Here is a 16,541-nt window from a genome sequence, read left to right on the forward strand (position 1 = left end):
ACAAATTCAGCCATCCTCCCAACAAGCTTGGCAGACTCATCCCATTTCTCGGAAGAGATTTAATAGCAGTGAGTTCACGTACTACAAAGACTTCATTGCTTTTATTAGCTCTTCATGCTCTCTGCTTACTGGTGCATGGAAAGTTATTACTGAATAATCTATAGTTGTCAGAAATATGAATGTGCCCTAGCATAGGACAGCGTTAATTCTACTTATTTTATTTCTGATTTAGGATATTTTGGAAGAGATTAGACAGATTTCCTTCTGTAGAGGAACTTGCTGCAGTGTGCTGTTGGGTTTATGTCCAACATAGGAATAAAGTGGGAATGCCCAGTGTCCATGTGCCTGTGGTATCTGAGGAAATGCATTCATTAGGCCAAGTGGCACGCTGATTCCTGTTGCTTTTCAGGCTAAGGCAAACTTTCCGGAACAAAAGACCCCGTTTGGCTTCTTCTTTTGATTCTATTCTTGATCTTGAACAAGTTGAATAGTTTCTGTATAAGTTTCTCCACCTATAATATGTATATAGCCATAAACTCTGCCGAGTATCTTTTCTTAAAAAACGTAACAGCCAACAACATTGAATAGTATTTTGTACAGTGTTTGGTTACTTCTTCAATCTCTATTAATTTAATTATAATTAATTATAATGTTATAATAGAGGTGTGTAAGTACTAAGAAGAGCCCTGGTGGCACAATGGTTAAGCACTTGGCTGCTGAACCAAAGGTTGGCAGTTCAAATCCACCAGCTGCTCTGTGGGACAAAAGACCCGGCCATCTGCTGCCATAAAGATTACAGCCTAGGAAACCCTATGAGGCGAGTCTACTCTGACCTGTAGGGTTGCTATGAGTTGGAATTGACTTGATAGCAACTAACAACAACAATAGCAAGAAGTAGTAATGGAACACGGAAGAGGTGAAAATAGTGGAAGGAGAATTTATTCAATTAATGTAAAATAACACTGATAAAGCACAACATCCAAGATAAATTGCACATACATTCTTAGTTGTTTTAGACTTTAGTGTTATTCACAAAAAGAAGAAAACAAATATTTGTGTCAGGCACTGGACGACGAATTTTACACATCTTTAAAAATGGTGTAGGGGCGTCGTTGTCTGACCTCCTCTAACTTCACAAGTGGGATGGAGAATCAAGGTCAACAGCCCAAGGTTGCTTCCTATGAGGCAGAGGTCGGACGTGCCTCCTCTCTCCACCAGCTTTACCAATTCTGACACCAACCGTCCTTCCCACAAGCACTCTACTTCTCTGCTGGGTTCAATCATTCATTGCAATGGCCACACAGAACTTACAGACAATACTCCCAATTATGGGGTTTATTAGGGAAGTAACAGGTTATAATTCAGGTTCAGGAACACTCAGGATACAGTTCATCCGTCAGGACAACCTCTTCTCAGCCTTGCTTGCAGGCATCCCTCTCTCTGGCCCTCCGTCTCTGCCCTGCTCAGGCAAAAGTTACAAAGTGCTTTTAACTCTGCCAATAAGTGCCCAGAGGCACCTCACTCTGCCAGTAAGCCATGGCCCAAAGGCATTCGGCCCCCAACTCCGTGGGCTGGGAAGCCTATTGCACAGTCTCCTGTCGGTCTCTCCTGCTGCCGTTTCTCTGCCACTGCTTCTCGCTGTCTTCAGTGTTACAGCTCTCTTTGTCTCCTGGGTCTAGGAGGGTCTAAGCCGAGGCCCAAAGGACTTTCTCCACTCCTGGCTATCATTTCTTGGTGGTGGTGAGATCCTCTCTCTGCTCTGGAATTGGCTCTCTTTTAAGCCTAGCGGGATGGCAAAACTGACCAATCCCCTTGGTGGGCCACAATCCCACCTAATCACTTGAGTAGGAGTTACAAGGTCATGAAGAGAAAGGCCACACGAAAGTGATCCATTGCACCACAATACCGTATCTCATTTTGATATTTAAATTTATTTTTGCTTTCAATTTTTATTTCTAATAAACCCTAATGATGAGGTCTAACTTTTACTATGTATTACATAAATATCCCATATATTTTAAGTTCAAATGATGTGTTTTATACTCATTCACAAAAATTTTGGAGTACTGAATTAATCAAATAAAAGGTTTATTGATAACAATAAAACATACAGGAAACTCAAGGGAGAAGAAGGATGATGTCAGACCACTAGGCAAAGTTATCCACGTCCCTTGAGATCTCTCCTACTCTTCATAGTCAAATTTCTTAAAGGAATTGTCTTTACTTGCTGTCTTCATTTCTTCACCTCTCAACTCTTGTTGGTGGTCTTTGCTCAGGATTCCACCCTGTCAGAAACATGGAGACCTCATCTCACTTGGCCTTTCCACAGTACTGGGCACTGCTGACCACTTCTTGAAATTCTCTCTTCTGTTGGCTTTGGTGACTCCTCACGCTCCTCGACTTTTTCCTCTCATTCTGGCCTCTTTCTCAAGTGTCCTTTGCGGACTCATTCTCCTCCAGGTGGCCATCAAACCTTAGAGTTCCTTAAGGTTGGTTTTAGGACTGTTTTTCTTACTTGCTTCTCTGTTCCTAGGGCCCGTTCTCACAGCTTCAAATATCCATCCTAAAGTTTCAGGTATTTGTTATATGCTGAGGAGACCCAAGTTTATTTTGCTAGCTCTGATCTCTACTCCATACTGAATGCTTACTTCACTTCCACACGTAAAACCAAAACCCAAACCCGTTGCCGTCGAGTCAATTCCAACTCACAGCAACCCTATAGGACAGAGTAGAACTGCCCCACAGGGTTTCCAAAGAGTGCCTGGTGGATTGAACTGCCAACCCTGTGGTTAGTAGCCGTAGCTCTTAACCACTATGCCACCAGAGTTTCCACGCATGGCTGTTCCAAAGTCAGTTCAGCCTTAATATGTTTAAGGTAAAACTCATAATCCACCACTCCCCACCTGGTCTCTTCTGGTCTTCCCTATCTCATTGAAGACCATCACCAATTCTGGTACAATTGATAATTTCTTTTCCTTCACTCCATTATCTTAACCACTAACGTTAAAGTATCTCTTGAATCCATTCACTTTTCAGCATCTCTACTTCCACCACCTTAGTCCAAATTCATAGTGCTTCTTGCCTGGACTAATACAATAACTCATTAACAGTTATCCCTTCTGCACCGAGAAGGTTTTTACAAAACACAAATTCAATTACATTACCAGCCTAGTTTTAAAATCTTTCAACAGTTTTTTATTCTCAAGACAAAGATCAAAAGTCTTTTTCGTGGCTTGTAAGGCCCTGCAACTTCTGGCCCCTACTTTTCTCTTCAGTTTATTTTGAGCCAGTCTCTTTTGTTTTCTGTGCTCTTGCCACTTTGGACTTACATAAGTCCCTCAAATATACCAAACTCCCTCCCACTACAGGGCCTTTGCACGTGCAGTTTCCTCTTACTGGAAAGCTCTCCGTTATGCCCCACACTTATTCACTTACTTATATTCTACTCTTTTACTAGACTTCGAGTGCCATGAGAATTGGGTCTGTGCCTGTTTCTGCTTTTTATTTTATATCCAGATAAACAGTCTGGCCTTTAGTAGAAGTTCAATATTTGCTATGAATGTATATATGTACATGTTTATTTATTCATTCGTTTATTATTTATTTATTTATCTATTTATTGTTATTAGTTGCTGTTGAGTTGGCTCCCATTCATGGTGACTCTATGTACAACAGAACGAAATGTTGCTCAGTCCTGCGCCATCTTCATGATCACTGGCATGTTTGAGTCCATTGCTGTGGCTATTATATAGTGCCTTCTTTGACCTAGGGGGCTCACCTCTCAGCACTATATCAGACGATGTTCTGTTACGATCCATAGTGTTTTAATTGGCTTATTTTTGGAAGTAGATCACCAGGCCTTTCTTCCTAGTCTGTCTTAGTCTGAAAGCGCTACTGAAACGTGTACTCCGTGGGTGACCCTGCTGGTATTTGGAATACCAGTGGCATAGCTTCTATCATAGCAAGACACAAGCCACTACAGTACAACGAATTGGTGAATATATATATATAGTAAAATATATATATATTTATATGTAAAAAAATATATATTTGTCATACCTATTACCAAATTCTATTATTTTGTGTGCCTTTTAACTTCGTATCAAAATATAAAAATTTTGTGCTAAAGTCAAAATTTTGTTTGCCTTTTAAATATGTAATGTTGTTTAAAAGTTTTACACAGTTAATTATCAATCATTCCTTTATGGCGTCTTCTGTTAGCATCATGCTTAACCTCTCTCACTAGGAGAAAATACAAATTATTATCTATTTTTTATGATATAGCTCTTTATTAAAAAGAAATTAAATCTTTAACCATCTGGAGTTTATTTTAGGGCAAGGTGCCTGGTAGTGAAGTAAGGCTTTGCTCTTCATATAGTAGCCGCTTGTCCCAACAGACTTTATTGAATCTTCCATTGCTTCTCCAAAAACTTAAAATGCCACCTTTATAGTATATTTTAGGAATATGTCACACTGTTTTTATATCTAATTTTGATCCATTAAATCGGTTAATTTGGTGACATATTATTTTAATGATGATGGTTGTATAATGCATTTTGGTATGTGGCTACATCCGTTATCTCTTGCCACAATTATACTGTATAACAACTGCCCCAGAATGCAATGGCTTAAAACAGCCCTTGTTAACAGGGTTCCAGGGATAGTCGGGAGTCCCTAGGTGGCACAAACGGTTAAGTGGGTTTTCAGCTACTAACCAAACAGTTGGTGGTTTGAAACCAGAGGATCTCAGAAGAAAGGCCTGGCGTATCTGCTTCCTAAAGATCACAGCCATGAAAACCCTACGGAGCAAACAGTTCTACCCTGCGACACTGGGGTTGCCATGAGTCAGAATCGACTCCATGGCAACTGGTTTTCTTATCGATATTTAAGCCTGAATGCCCTAAGGCATTCATTACATGTAATGAATTAGCTATGTTCCATCTCAAGTGGATTGAGAAAATAGTCACTCAGATCATTCTTCTATAGGGCAGTTTTTCTGATTTTACCTGACCTCATTCTCATGTCTGGGGGTCTGCTGGGTGTTTGCTCGGGTAATGAAGGCAACAGGGCCATGTAGCTTTATCCTTTAGCAGGCTAGCCCAGACATATTCACGCGGTCGGCTAGGAGGGCAAAACAGGAAACAGAAATGAGCAAGCACTTTTTCAAGCTTCTGCTTGCAGCAAATTTGGTCACATCGCATTGGCCAAAGTAAGTGACATGATTGAACTCAAACGTGAGGGGCAGAAAAATATACTCCACCTTTTGATGGATGGAGCTGAAGAGTCACACTGCAAAACAGGTGGATACAGGGAGGAATGGAGAACTGGGGTCATGAATGCAGTTAATTTACCACCCTGATAGTCTCCCATTATTACTCTTAAAAAGTTTTTACTGGCTCTTCCTTCAAACTGTTCTATATTGGAATCATACTGTCAAGATAAAAAACTCCCATGGGGATTTGCATAGAGAGAAACTGTAAGTCAGCTGATGAGTGAACGGTAGCTGTCATCACCCACATTTTACAGACAGGAAATTGGAGGTGCAGATAGATTCAATAACTGTTGATTAGACAGCAAATAAGTAGTTGAACCTGAATTCGAACTCAAGTTTCCTGCTTCTGCCACTGCTCCACATTTGCTTCCTCTGACGATAGCTGTGAGGATCAAGCGTGAGAATGTCCACAAAAGCGTTTTGAACACTGTAAAGTAAGTTACGATCCTGATTTTGAAATGCCCTAAATTTCCATATTTCTGTAAACAGAGTTCATGAAGTTTTATAATTTGTGAAACAATCTCTTATTTCTCTCTCCTGTTTTATCCATTAGTTGTAAGGTAGAAAACATATGACTGACTGAAGGAGATTAAATAATCACAGTAGAAGGGTAAAAAACCAGTTGCTGTTGACTTCAACTCATGGCTACCCCAGGTGTGTCAGAGTAGAACTGTGCTCCATTGGGTTTTCAGAAGTAGATTGCTAAGCTTTTCTTACAAGAGGCCTCTGGGTGAACTCAAATCTCCAACATTTCAGTTAACAGCTGAGGTTGTTAGCTGCTTGCAATCACCCAGGGACTCCATTGAAGTGTAGTTGACAATTATTATGGAGGCACTAACTTTTTTAGCTCTATTGTGTTATAATCCATTCAATTTTCTGGCAATTTGGAAGAACAACTATTTATAAGGGGATTAGCTATGTCTTTAGGCTGCCAAAACTTTTCCTGGGGAGGCTTTGGTTGGGGGCAGAAATGATGTAAAGAAAATGAGGGTGGGTGGCAGGAGAGGGCGGCAGTGGTGCCTCGAATAGTGTCCGGTGCTGTCTTATTAGATTTTATTCTTTTGGAAAACTGTGCTTCACAGGTAAATTTTCTCTGCAGGATGCCAAATAATCATTTGAAATGTGAAAAATTTATGCAGACTCTGATTAAAGTGTTTGTTGCTAGAAATTCTGGAAGCAAGCAGAAGCAGAACATCAGCAACAAAATTGCTCAAAGTTAAGCTTGTTTTATTGTGGATATCTTCAATAATAGTCAAACCACTCTGTATGTGAAAACCTAGCCATATAACCAAGTGTCTTAATGTTTTGAGTGTGCCTGTCAACTTAAAGCATAAGTTGGTCTCATATGGAAATCGTTTTAGGTGGGAAGGAGAGGTTGCATTCTGGAAGCACCAGCCCCTGGGACTGCCTGGTGATCAAGCAAATAGGTTTGTATTGGGTAATTTACACCAGCTTGTGAATCAGGACCACATTAACTTCCCAAGAGTTTGTTAATCTCCTTGGTCATCAGGGGGATTGCCATGCCGCAACTCTGAGAACAGTAGAGTGTATACCTTAAAGGTCCTAGGAAGTATCTCTGAGAACCTACTGTTGATGAAGAATGCAACTCACTTAATTTATCTTCTTGGCTTAAACGGCAGGACTTCCTGCAGCAACACATGGAAACTTAACAATGTCCATTAAGAGCATGTGAAGAGAAAAACTGCATAAGAAGAGGGCTGAATATCTAGAGAGAGGAGACTGTAGGAAGCAATCTACTCACAGCATGAATTCAAAGATGGATGTAAGTATTAAAGATAATGTTAAAGTGTCTGGTCCACAATAGGCACTTCACACATATTAGCTATTAATATCATAACTGGGAAGCTGTTATTCTGGCATTATTCTGAATGGAAGAAGGCAGATGGACTAGGTTAGTGGTGTCCAAACCCAGCTGATCATGAGAAGGAGCTTTTTAAAATGATAGATTTCTCCAAGATCTAGCACTAGAAATTCTTATTTAATAGTTTTTCTTTTCTTTCTTATTTTTTAAGATAAAACTCTGCAGCTGATTCTGATGGTCAGTTAAGTTTGGAAACCATTAGATTAGGAGATTTTGCAAATTCCTTCTCAGTTGCACCATGCAGAGTTTAAATTTGGGATATTGGGGAAGATTCCTTTTTGACACTTACTACTTGAGCTCATGAAAATTTGCGTTTAACCAAAGTCAGCTGGTCTAATTGTACCTCCTCTCAAGGTAGTTTTAATAATCTGTAAACTCTTGAGACTGGAGGACTCCTGGAGACTATTGCCCTGAGATACCCTTCAAGCCTTGAACTGAAACTAACCCCTCAGGTCACCTTGTAGCTAAATAACAAATTGGCTCAAAAAATAATGAATACCACCTGTAAGTACTATGCGCCTTTAAAATATCACCTATATGAGACCAAACAATTACTTTAAAACAAAATAATTACTTTAAAGCAAAGATGAGAATGTAAGGAGGCAGGGAAACTAGATGAATGAAAATGGAACAACTAGAACAGAAATATTGAGAATGTTCACATATTATGAAGAATGTAACTAATGTCACTTAACAACTTGTGTAGAAACTGGTGAATGGGAACCTAAATGGCTATGTAAACCTTCACCCAAAATACAATAAAATATTATTATTTTTTTTTTAAAAAAAGATTTGTAAACTGGTTGAACACAACATTCTCATTTTTCTCTTAAGCCAGAATAAAACCAGAAATTGTTATGGATTAAATTGTGTCCCTCCAAAAAGATATGTTAAAGTCCTAACCCCTGGTACCTGTGAACGTGACCTTTTTTGGAATAGGCTCTTTCAAGATATTATTAGTTTACATGCACTCATGCCAAAAGAAAGTGGGCCCTAATCCTATCCAAGTGATGTCTTATAAAAGAGACACAAAGAGTTAGGAAGAAGATGCCAGGTGAAGATTTAGCTGCAGCCAAGGAATGCCAAGGATTTCCAGGAGCCACCAGAAGCTAGGAGAGAGGCATGTAACAGTTTCTTTCTCAGGGCCCTCAGAAGGAATCAACATAGCCAATACCCTAATTTGGATGTCTAGCTACCACTAGACATCTGTCAGTCAGTTTGCCAGTCAGTTTGTCGTACTGTGGTGGTGTGCATGTTGCTGTGATACTGAAAGCTTTGCCACCGGTATTCCACGTACCAGCAGGGTCACCCTTGGTGGACAGGTTTCAGTGGAGCTTCCAAACTAAGAAAGACTAGGAAGAAGGACCTGGCAGTCTACTTCTGAAAACATTGGCCAGTGAAAACCTTATGAATAGCAGGGGAACACTGACTAATAGAGTGCTGGAAGATGAGCCTCTTGGGTTGGAAGGCACTCAAAATACAACTGGGGAAGAGCTGGGTCCTCAAAGTAGAGTCTACTTTAATGATGTGGATGGAGTCAAGCTTTCAGGACCTTCATTTGCTGATGTGGCATGACTCAAAATGAGAAGAAAGAGCTCTACACATCCATTAATAATTGGAACATGGAATGTATGAAGTTTGAATCTAGAAAAATGGGAAGTCATCAGAAATGAAATGGAATGCATAATGATTGATATCCTAGGCATTAGTGAGCTGAAATGGACTGGTATTGGCCATTTTGAATCATCAGTCATATGGTCTACTATGCTGGGAACAACAAATTGAAGAGAAATGGTATCGCATTCATTATCAAAAAGAACATTTCAAGATCTGTCCTGAAGTACAACACTGTCAGTGATAGGATAATATCCATACACCTACAAGGAAAACCAGTTAATACAACTATTATTCAAACTTACACACCAACCACTGAGACCAAAGATGAAGAAATTGAAGATTTTTACCAACTTCTGCAGTCTGAAATTGATCAAACGTAATCAAGATACATTGTTAATTACTGATGATTGGAATGCAAAAGTTGGAAATGAAGAAGGATTGGTAGTTGGAAAATATGGCCTTGGTGATAGAAATGACATCAGAGATCTCATGATAGAATTTTGCAAGACCAACAACCTATTCAGTGGAAATACCTTTTTTCAACAACATAAATGGCAACTATACAAGTGGACCTCACTGGATAAAAAACACAGGAATCAAATCGACTACATCTGTGGAAAAAGAGATCATAGAAAAGCTCAATATCATCAGTCAGAACAAGGCCAGGAGCCGACTGTGGAACAGATCATCAATTGCTCATATGCAAGTTCAAGTTGAAGCTGAAGAAAATTAAAACAAATCTGCAAGAGCCAAAATACAACCTTGAAAAAATCCCACCTGGATTTGGAGACCATCTCAATAATAGATTTGACTCATTGAATACTAATGACTGAAGACCAGACAAGTTGTGGGAAGACATCAAGGACATCGTACATGAGAAAAGCAAGAGGTCATTAAAAAGACAGCAAAGAAAGAGAAGACCAAAATGGATGCCAGAAGAGACTCTGAAACTTGCTCTTGAACATAGAGTAACTAAAGTGGATGGATGAAATGATGAAGTAAAAGAGCTGGACAGAAGATTTCAAAGGGCAGCTTAAGAAGAAAAAGTAAAAGATTATAATGAAATGTGCAGAGATCTGGAGTTAGAAAACCAAATGGAAAGAACACGCTCGGAATTTCTCAAGCTGAAAGAACTGAAGAAGAAATTCAAGCCACAAGTTGCAATTTTGAAGGGTTCTATGGACAAAATATTGAATGACACAGGAAGCATCAAAAGAAGATGGAAGGAATACACACAGTCAATGTACAAAAAGAACTGATCAATGTTCAACCATTTCAAGAAGTATCTGATCAAGAACTGATGGTATTGAAGGAAGAAGTCTAAGCTGCACTGAAGGCATTGGTGAAAAACAAGGCTCCAGGAATTGACAGAATACCAGTTGAGATGTTTCGACAAACAGATGCAATGCTGGACGTGCTCTATTTGTCTATGTCAAGAAATTTGGAGGACAGCTACCTGGCCAACCGACTGGAAAATGTTTGTATTTGTGCCCATTCCAAAGAAAGGTGATCAAACAGAATGAGGAAATTATTGAACCATATCATTAATATCACATGCAAGCAAAATTTTGCTGAAAATCATTCAAAAGTGGTTGCAGCAGTACATCAACAGGGAACTGCCAGAAGTTCAAGCCAGATTCTGAAGAGGACATGGAACAAGGGATATCATTGCTGATGTCAGATGGATCTTGGCTGAAAGCAGAGAATACCAGTAAGATATTTACCTGTGTTTTATTGACTATGCAAAGACATTCAACTGTGTGGATCATAACAAATTATGGATAACATTCAGAAGAATGGGAATTCCAGAACACCTCAGTATGCTCATGTGGAACCTGTTCAAGACCAAGAGGCAGTTGTTCGAACAGAGCAAGGGAATGTTGCATGGTTTAAAATCAAGAAAGATGTCCATCAGTGTTGCATCTTTCATCATATTATTCCATCTGTATGCTGAGCAAATAATCCAAGAACTGGACTATATAAAGAAGAATGTGGCATCAGGATTGGTGGAAGACTCATTAACAACCTGTGATACGCAGATGACACAACCCTGCTTGCTGAAAGTGAAGAGGACTTGAAGCATTTACTGACGAAGATGAGACTACAACCTTCAGTATGGATTACACCTCAACATAAAGAAAACAAGAATCTTCGCAACTGGACCAATAAGCAACATCATGATAAATGGAGAAAAGATAGAAGTTATCAAGGATTTCATTTTACTTGGATCCACAATCAATGCCCATGGAAACAGCAGTTAAGAAATCAAATGACATATTATGTTGGGCAAATCTGCTGCAAAAGACTTCTTTAAAGTGCTCAAAAGCAAAGATTTCACTTTGAGAAGTAAGTTGTCCCTGACCCAAGCCATGATATTTTCAATCGACTCATATGCATGTGAAAGCTGGACAATGAATAAGGAAGACCAGAGAAGAATTGATGCCTTTGAATTATGGTGTTGGCAAAGAATGTAGAATATACCATGGACTGCCAGAAGAACAAACAAGTATGAAAGAAACACAACCAGAGTGCTCCTTGGAAGCAAGGATGGCGAGACTTCGTCTTACGTACTTTGGACATATTATCAGAAGGGACCAGTCCCTGGAGAAGGGCATCATCTTTGGTTAAGTAGAGGTTCAACAAAAAAGAGGAAGGCTGTCAACAAGATGGATTGATACAGTTGCTCAACAATGAGCTCAAACCTAACAAAGATTGTGATGTTGGTGCAGGACTGGGCAGTGTTTCGTTCTGCTGTACATAGGGTCGCTATGAGTCGGAAGCAACTCAACAGTACCTGACAAAAACAACAGCAAACCTCCAGAACAGTGTGACAATAAAGTTTTGTTCTTCAAAGCCACCTACTTTGTGGTACTTTGTTATGGCAGCCCTAGAAAAGTAAGACAGAAATTTACAGTCTTTAGAGCCGTCATTCCAAGGTGCCTGTGATAATGTTGAAGCTGGTTATTCTTGGTGCCAGTTAGCTTTAATAGGTTTCAGCTATTCTCCTATAGTTATTCCAATGCTTCAAGGAATTGAAGACCTAGGAAACCTAAGGATATACCTCAGCCCGTAGCCCCTTATCCAAATTCTCACATTTTCATTCCCAAGTTTTGTCTTATGGTATGGACAGGAATAAGGGAATATCAAACAAAGTATCTGTTGTCATTTTTTTTTTCCTGCTGCCACATGCAATGGGTTATGCTCATATACGTGACATATTCCCCAAGGTGTACATGCTGTAACCACATGCATATTCCTCCTCAACAAGAAAGCCTTTCAGAATGCAGATGACTGAGAATAACTCATTAGTGTGTATGTATATATACAACCATTACATATTTAATATATGTGTGTATCGATATATCCACTGGAAAAAATTAAACAATTATTTGTAAGTGATTACTTGCCACATGTCTCCTAGCTAAAAGAGATCCACATTTGTGTCTGGACATGATGGATGAGAGTTGTCGATGTAGTGACTTCTGATGCCCAAGAAAGGTACCCATGTTAAGTTAGCTATCCTATGTCTGTAGAAAGTAGAACTACAGGAGTCCTCTTTGCTCTAGGACTTAAAAAAAAAAAATTATTAATTTATTTTTATTTTTTTGCTCTCACACTTTTTGTTACCTTGCTTCTGCTCTACTTTGGGTTGCCTCCACGGGCAGCCTCTTTCGAGGACATTCTTCCATTATCCTACCAGAGTAAGAGAGGGTTGAAGAAGACTTGTGGTTTTTGAGGAAGTTGGGATATTTAGCACATGATGATTTAGGAAACATAAAATTTTCTAAGTATACAGTTGCCAGGAACTTGAACTGAAATGAACCAGAAATCCAAACCTGGGGCTGGCTAACTGACTTCAATTTCTGAAACAATAAATTAATTGGTTAACCACAAACCAATGGAGAAATGTTTCAGTTGCACTCAACCTATTCAAACCAGAACCATCCCTGAGTATTTTTTTCTAAAACGACAGAACCAGAACATTAAAATATTTTCAAATCAAAACTAAACAGAAATTAAATTTGGTTTGAGCTCCTGACATCTATTTTTATACTTGAGATGCTTTTGATAACATTCTACATGCTTAGTATTGATGCTGATTTCATATATGGTAGAATCTTGTCTTTGAAGATCTTAGAAATGTTGTCAGTGTTTATAAATCATTGTAAGTATGTTATCTTTACAGTACAGATCAAAAAACGAGCCATAGACTAGATTTACTGATGGTTCACTGAAGGTCTGAAGAAGAGGTAGATAATATCTGGGCGACCACTTTAGATGTTGGTTGCATTGGTCATTGAACAAAATCTTCAATACTTTATAAAGTTTCTTCTGTAGTATTCATAAGGAAGGAAACAATAGATCCATCTTCTTGTTTATATAGTACCTGCTATCTTGTACTACTGGTTGGAGCACTGGTGGCGTAGTGGTTAAGAGCTTGGCTGCTAACTAAAAAGTCAGTAGTTCGAATCTACCTCCTTGGAAACCTTATGGGGCAGTTCTACTCTGTGCTACAAGGTCACTATGAGTCGGAATTGACTTGATGGCAATGGGTTTGGTTTTTTGGTAACTTGTACTACTAATGAGTAAGTGCTAAAATTATTTAAATGTATTAATAAACATAATTCTTTGGAGCTGAGTTACAAAAAGTTACCATTACGTTTAAAAAACTCCACAATGGCTGGAGGACCTAATGTCCACTTTAGTTGGGGTGATTAGAAGATGAGGAATTCAGAGACATTTACTTGGTTTCTCTGGTATGATTTTTTTTGGATGTGCAAGAACATGCGTGTGTGTGCACGTGTGTTTGAATTCTTTGAAGACTATAGAGTACCAGTTGATTAATTGGAACTTCCGTGACTTGAAGAGATCTGTCTCTTTTTTAAACTATGAAATGTTTAAAATATTCAGATAAATATACAGAATAATACAGTACTCATGTACCTTTCACTTCCGTCAATCAACATTTTGCTACATTTTCTTTAGACCTTATTTCTCCCCTCTTTCTCTATATTTTCCACCTTCTCTTTCCTCTTTCTCTTTTGCCTTCCTTCTCTTTTTTTAACTTCTTAAGGAATAAAACATTATTAATGGAGTGGAAGCCCCTGTACACCCCTTGTAAATCGCATTCCTTCCTCTTTCTAGAGGTAAAGACTCCCAAATTTAGTATTTTGCATTTCCATGTATGTTTTCAAACTTTATATAATTGCAATCATACTGTACACATTTTCTGCATGTCTCTATTTTATGTGTGGATCAAACTGTGTGCACTATTTTGCTGCATTTCATGTTTTTTTGAGATTACTCTGTTGGTAAAGTAGCATGATGTAATTCATTTTACCTGTTTTATAGCATTCCTCTTTATTGACCAGTTCTTTTTTTCATGATCATTTAAATTATCTTTTTCACATTTCATTTTCACAAATCATATGAAAATAAACATTCTTGTACATGTCTTATCGTGCATATGTGTGACTGTTCTCTGAGATCCAGGAGTATTATAGGTAGGAAGAAGCCCTGGTGTCAAAAACAGTTAAGCGCTCAGCTGCTAACTGAAAGGTTAGTGGCTCAAACCTACCCAACAGCTCTGTGGAAGAAAGACCTGGCGATCTGCTTCCATAAAGATTACAGCCAAGAAAACCCTATGGGGCAGTTCTACTCTGTCACGTGGGGTGGTTATGAGTTGAAATTGATTTGACCGTACCCACAACAACAACACAACGTTATGGAGTGCTTGCATCTTCTGATTTTATTGGATGTTGCTAAATTGTTTTGCAAAATCATTGTAACATCTGTGTATAGGGCTTCCTATTGATCCACATAGTTGCCAACCTTTGGTATTGCTAGATATTTAAATTTTAGAAATACGATGGGTTTCAAATTGTATCTAATTTCAATTTGCTTTTCTGTGGTAACTACTCTTTTCATGTTTATTGGACATTTTGATTTCCTCTCTGTGAACTCATTGGGTTGAATGTCTTTTTCTTACTGATATTTCAAAGTTCTTTATATATATTCTGATATTTTTCAAATGCCTTTTTTTTTCTTTAGGTATTTGAAGTACAACATTACTCTGGTTCTAAATGAAAAGGGGCGGGAATGACAAGAACAAACAAGATGTCACCATTGAATATTGTGATGTGACTGTAGCAGTCTTATATCTGAAACTCAAGAAGAAAACAACTGCATTCCAAAACAGCTATATATGCAAGTCTAAAAAATAAAGGTTTTTTTTTTAACTGCCACATTGACTCCAAAGTCCATTCATCTCCTTCAACATCCCAAAGATTATCATATAGCTAAAGTGGCAAACATGTTGCACCAGGGACATCAGAGGACCAGTTGATTCCGACTCATAGTGACCCTTATAGGACAGAGTAGAACTGCCCCATAGGGTTTCCAAGGAGTGGCTGGTGGATTCAAACTGCAGTCCTTTTTGGTTAGCAGGCGTACTCTTAACCACTGTACCACCAGGGCTCCCATCAGAGGATGGTTGCTTGTAAAACTAGACTTCTGACATGTGTTTGGTGTCTGGTTGAACAGAGTTGGTGGAGTCGATATGTCCTGAAGTAGCCATGCCTGGAAATAGTCTAAGTCCAAGTCCTCAGGAAGTCCAAGGGTCGAATCAGTGAAACCAAGACCAGTCAGAGATCAGACTCAATGACCAGGGCCACCAACTAGAGACCAAGCCAACGTTTAGAAACCAGGTGCAATGACATCATTATCCTCATTGCCTGGGTGAGCAAACTGCCGTTCAGAACACTTACGCGCCGTCTCAGTCAGAAAACAGAGGAAAGTGGTGGTGGTTGTCATACTTCTCTACTTAAACTAATCTGCAGGCTCCGCAGAGTCCGTGGAACAAACCAAACTGATTACCTTGGCACACAAGGACTGCTTTCATCTCCTGGTCTTCTGGAGCACATTTGTCCTTCCTACAGCTAACTTGCCCAGAGTTCCTTGGATAGGCCCAGACTTTTCCTTATTCATCCTCCTCTGTGAATTTCACTGATTGCCCCAAGCCGTGTAAATGCCCATGTCTTCTTCCATTTCTTTGTTTTTAATGGCACTTAACTTTTTATATTGTATTTTGTCTCTTCAAGTAGACTATGAACTTGCCTAGGCCAAGAATCATAAACCAGTTAGCTTTTGTGTCTAACACAGTGTATACAGCACTGACTAGTGCTTAGTGGATACTCAGTAGTATTTGCTAAGTGATAAATGGATGAATGAATGAAGTGGTCTTTTATCCTATGCTTTGACACCTGAATGTAGGAAATTATCTCCTGGAGCAGTACATTTCAACTGGACAATGAAGTGCTTGAAAATTCTTCCTGAGATTAACCACAATCTCCTCATCGCCTCCATTATCTTTGGAACCAATTCCGTTCCCTCTTAAACTCCAAAATCCTCAATATCTTGAACTATATCTAGATGTTAAGTGTTTTTCTGAAAATGATGGCTAATTTAGACTAGAACTTGATTTTCATGCACATAGTAATCTATTGTGGTTTTAACATTTGTTGGGAAATGAATATTTTTCATTGATCTAGGCCTTTTTTGCCTTTTATTTATTTGAAAAATAGTACAGTCATATGCCACATAATGTCTGTTCAGGCAATGTCTGGCCGTATATACGCCCGTGCTCCTGTAAGGTTATAATAGAGTTCAGAAATCCCGATCAGAGAACGGGGCATAGGAGACATAACTGGATTTAGGGAATGCAACAGCTTCCAGCACGCAACACGTGTATCTCATGTCTCTTGTGTACAA

At 39.0% G+C, this 16,541-nt stretch overlaps 1 long non-coding RNA gene across 1 annotated transcript; it reads left to right on the plus strand.

The window, feature by feature from the left end:
- The first annotated feature begins 5,221 nt into the window (after nt 1–5,221).
- LOC111820373 (uncharacterized) lies at nt 5,222–14,971 on the plus strand. The gene is made up of 4 exons (XR_002823910.1): nt 5,222–5,706; nt 6,634–6,699; nt 6,913–7,055; nt 14,823–14,971. It is a non-coding gene; the product is annotated as an uncharacterized LOC111820373 (long non-coding RNA).
- Nucleotides 14,972–16,541: the final 1,570 nt, after the last annotated feature.

The sequence above is a fragment of the Trichechus manatus genome, unplaced genomic scaffold (genome assembly GCF_000243295.1).
Source record: "Trichechus manatus latirostris isolate Lorelei unplaced genomic scaffold, TriManLat1.0 scaffold00035, whole genome shotgun sequence".
NCBI lineage: Eukaryota > Metazoa > Chordata > Mammalia > Sirenia > Trichechidae > Trichechus > Trichechus manatus.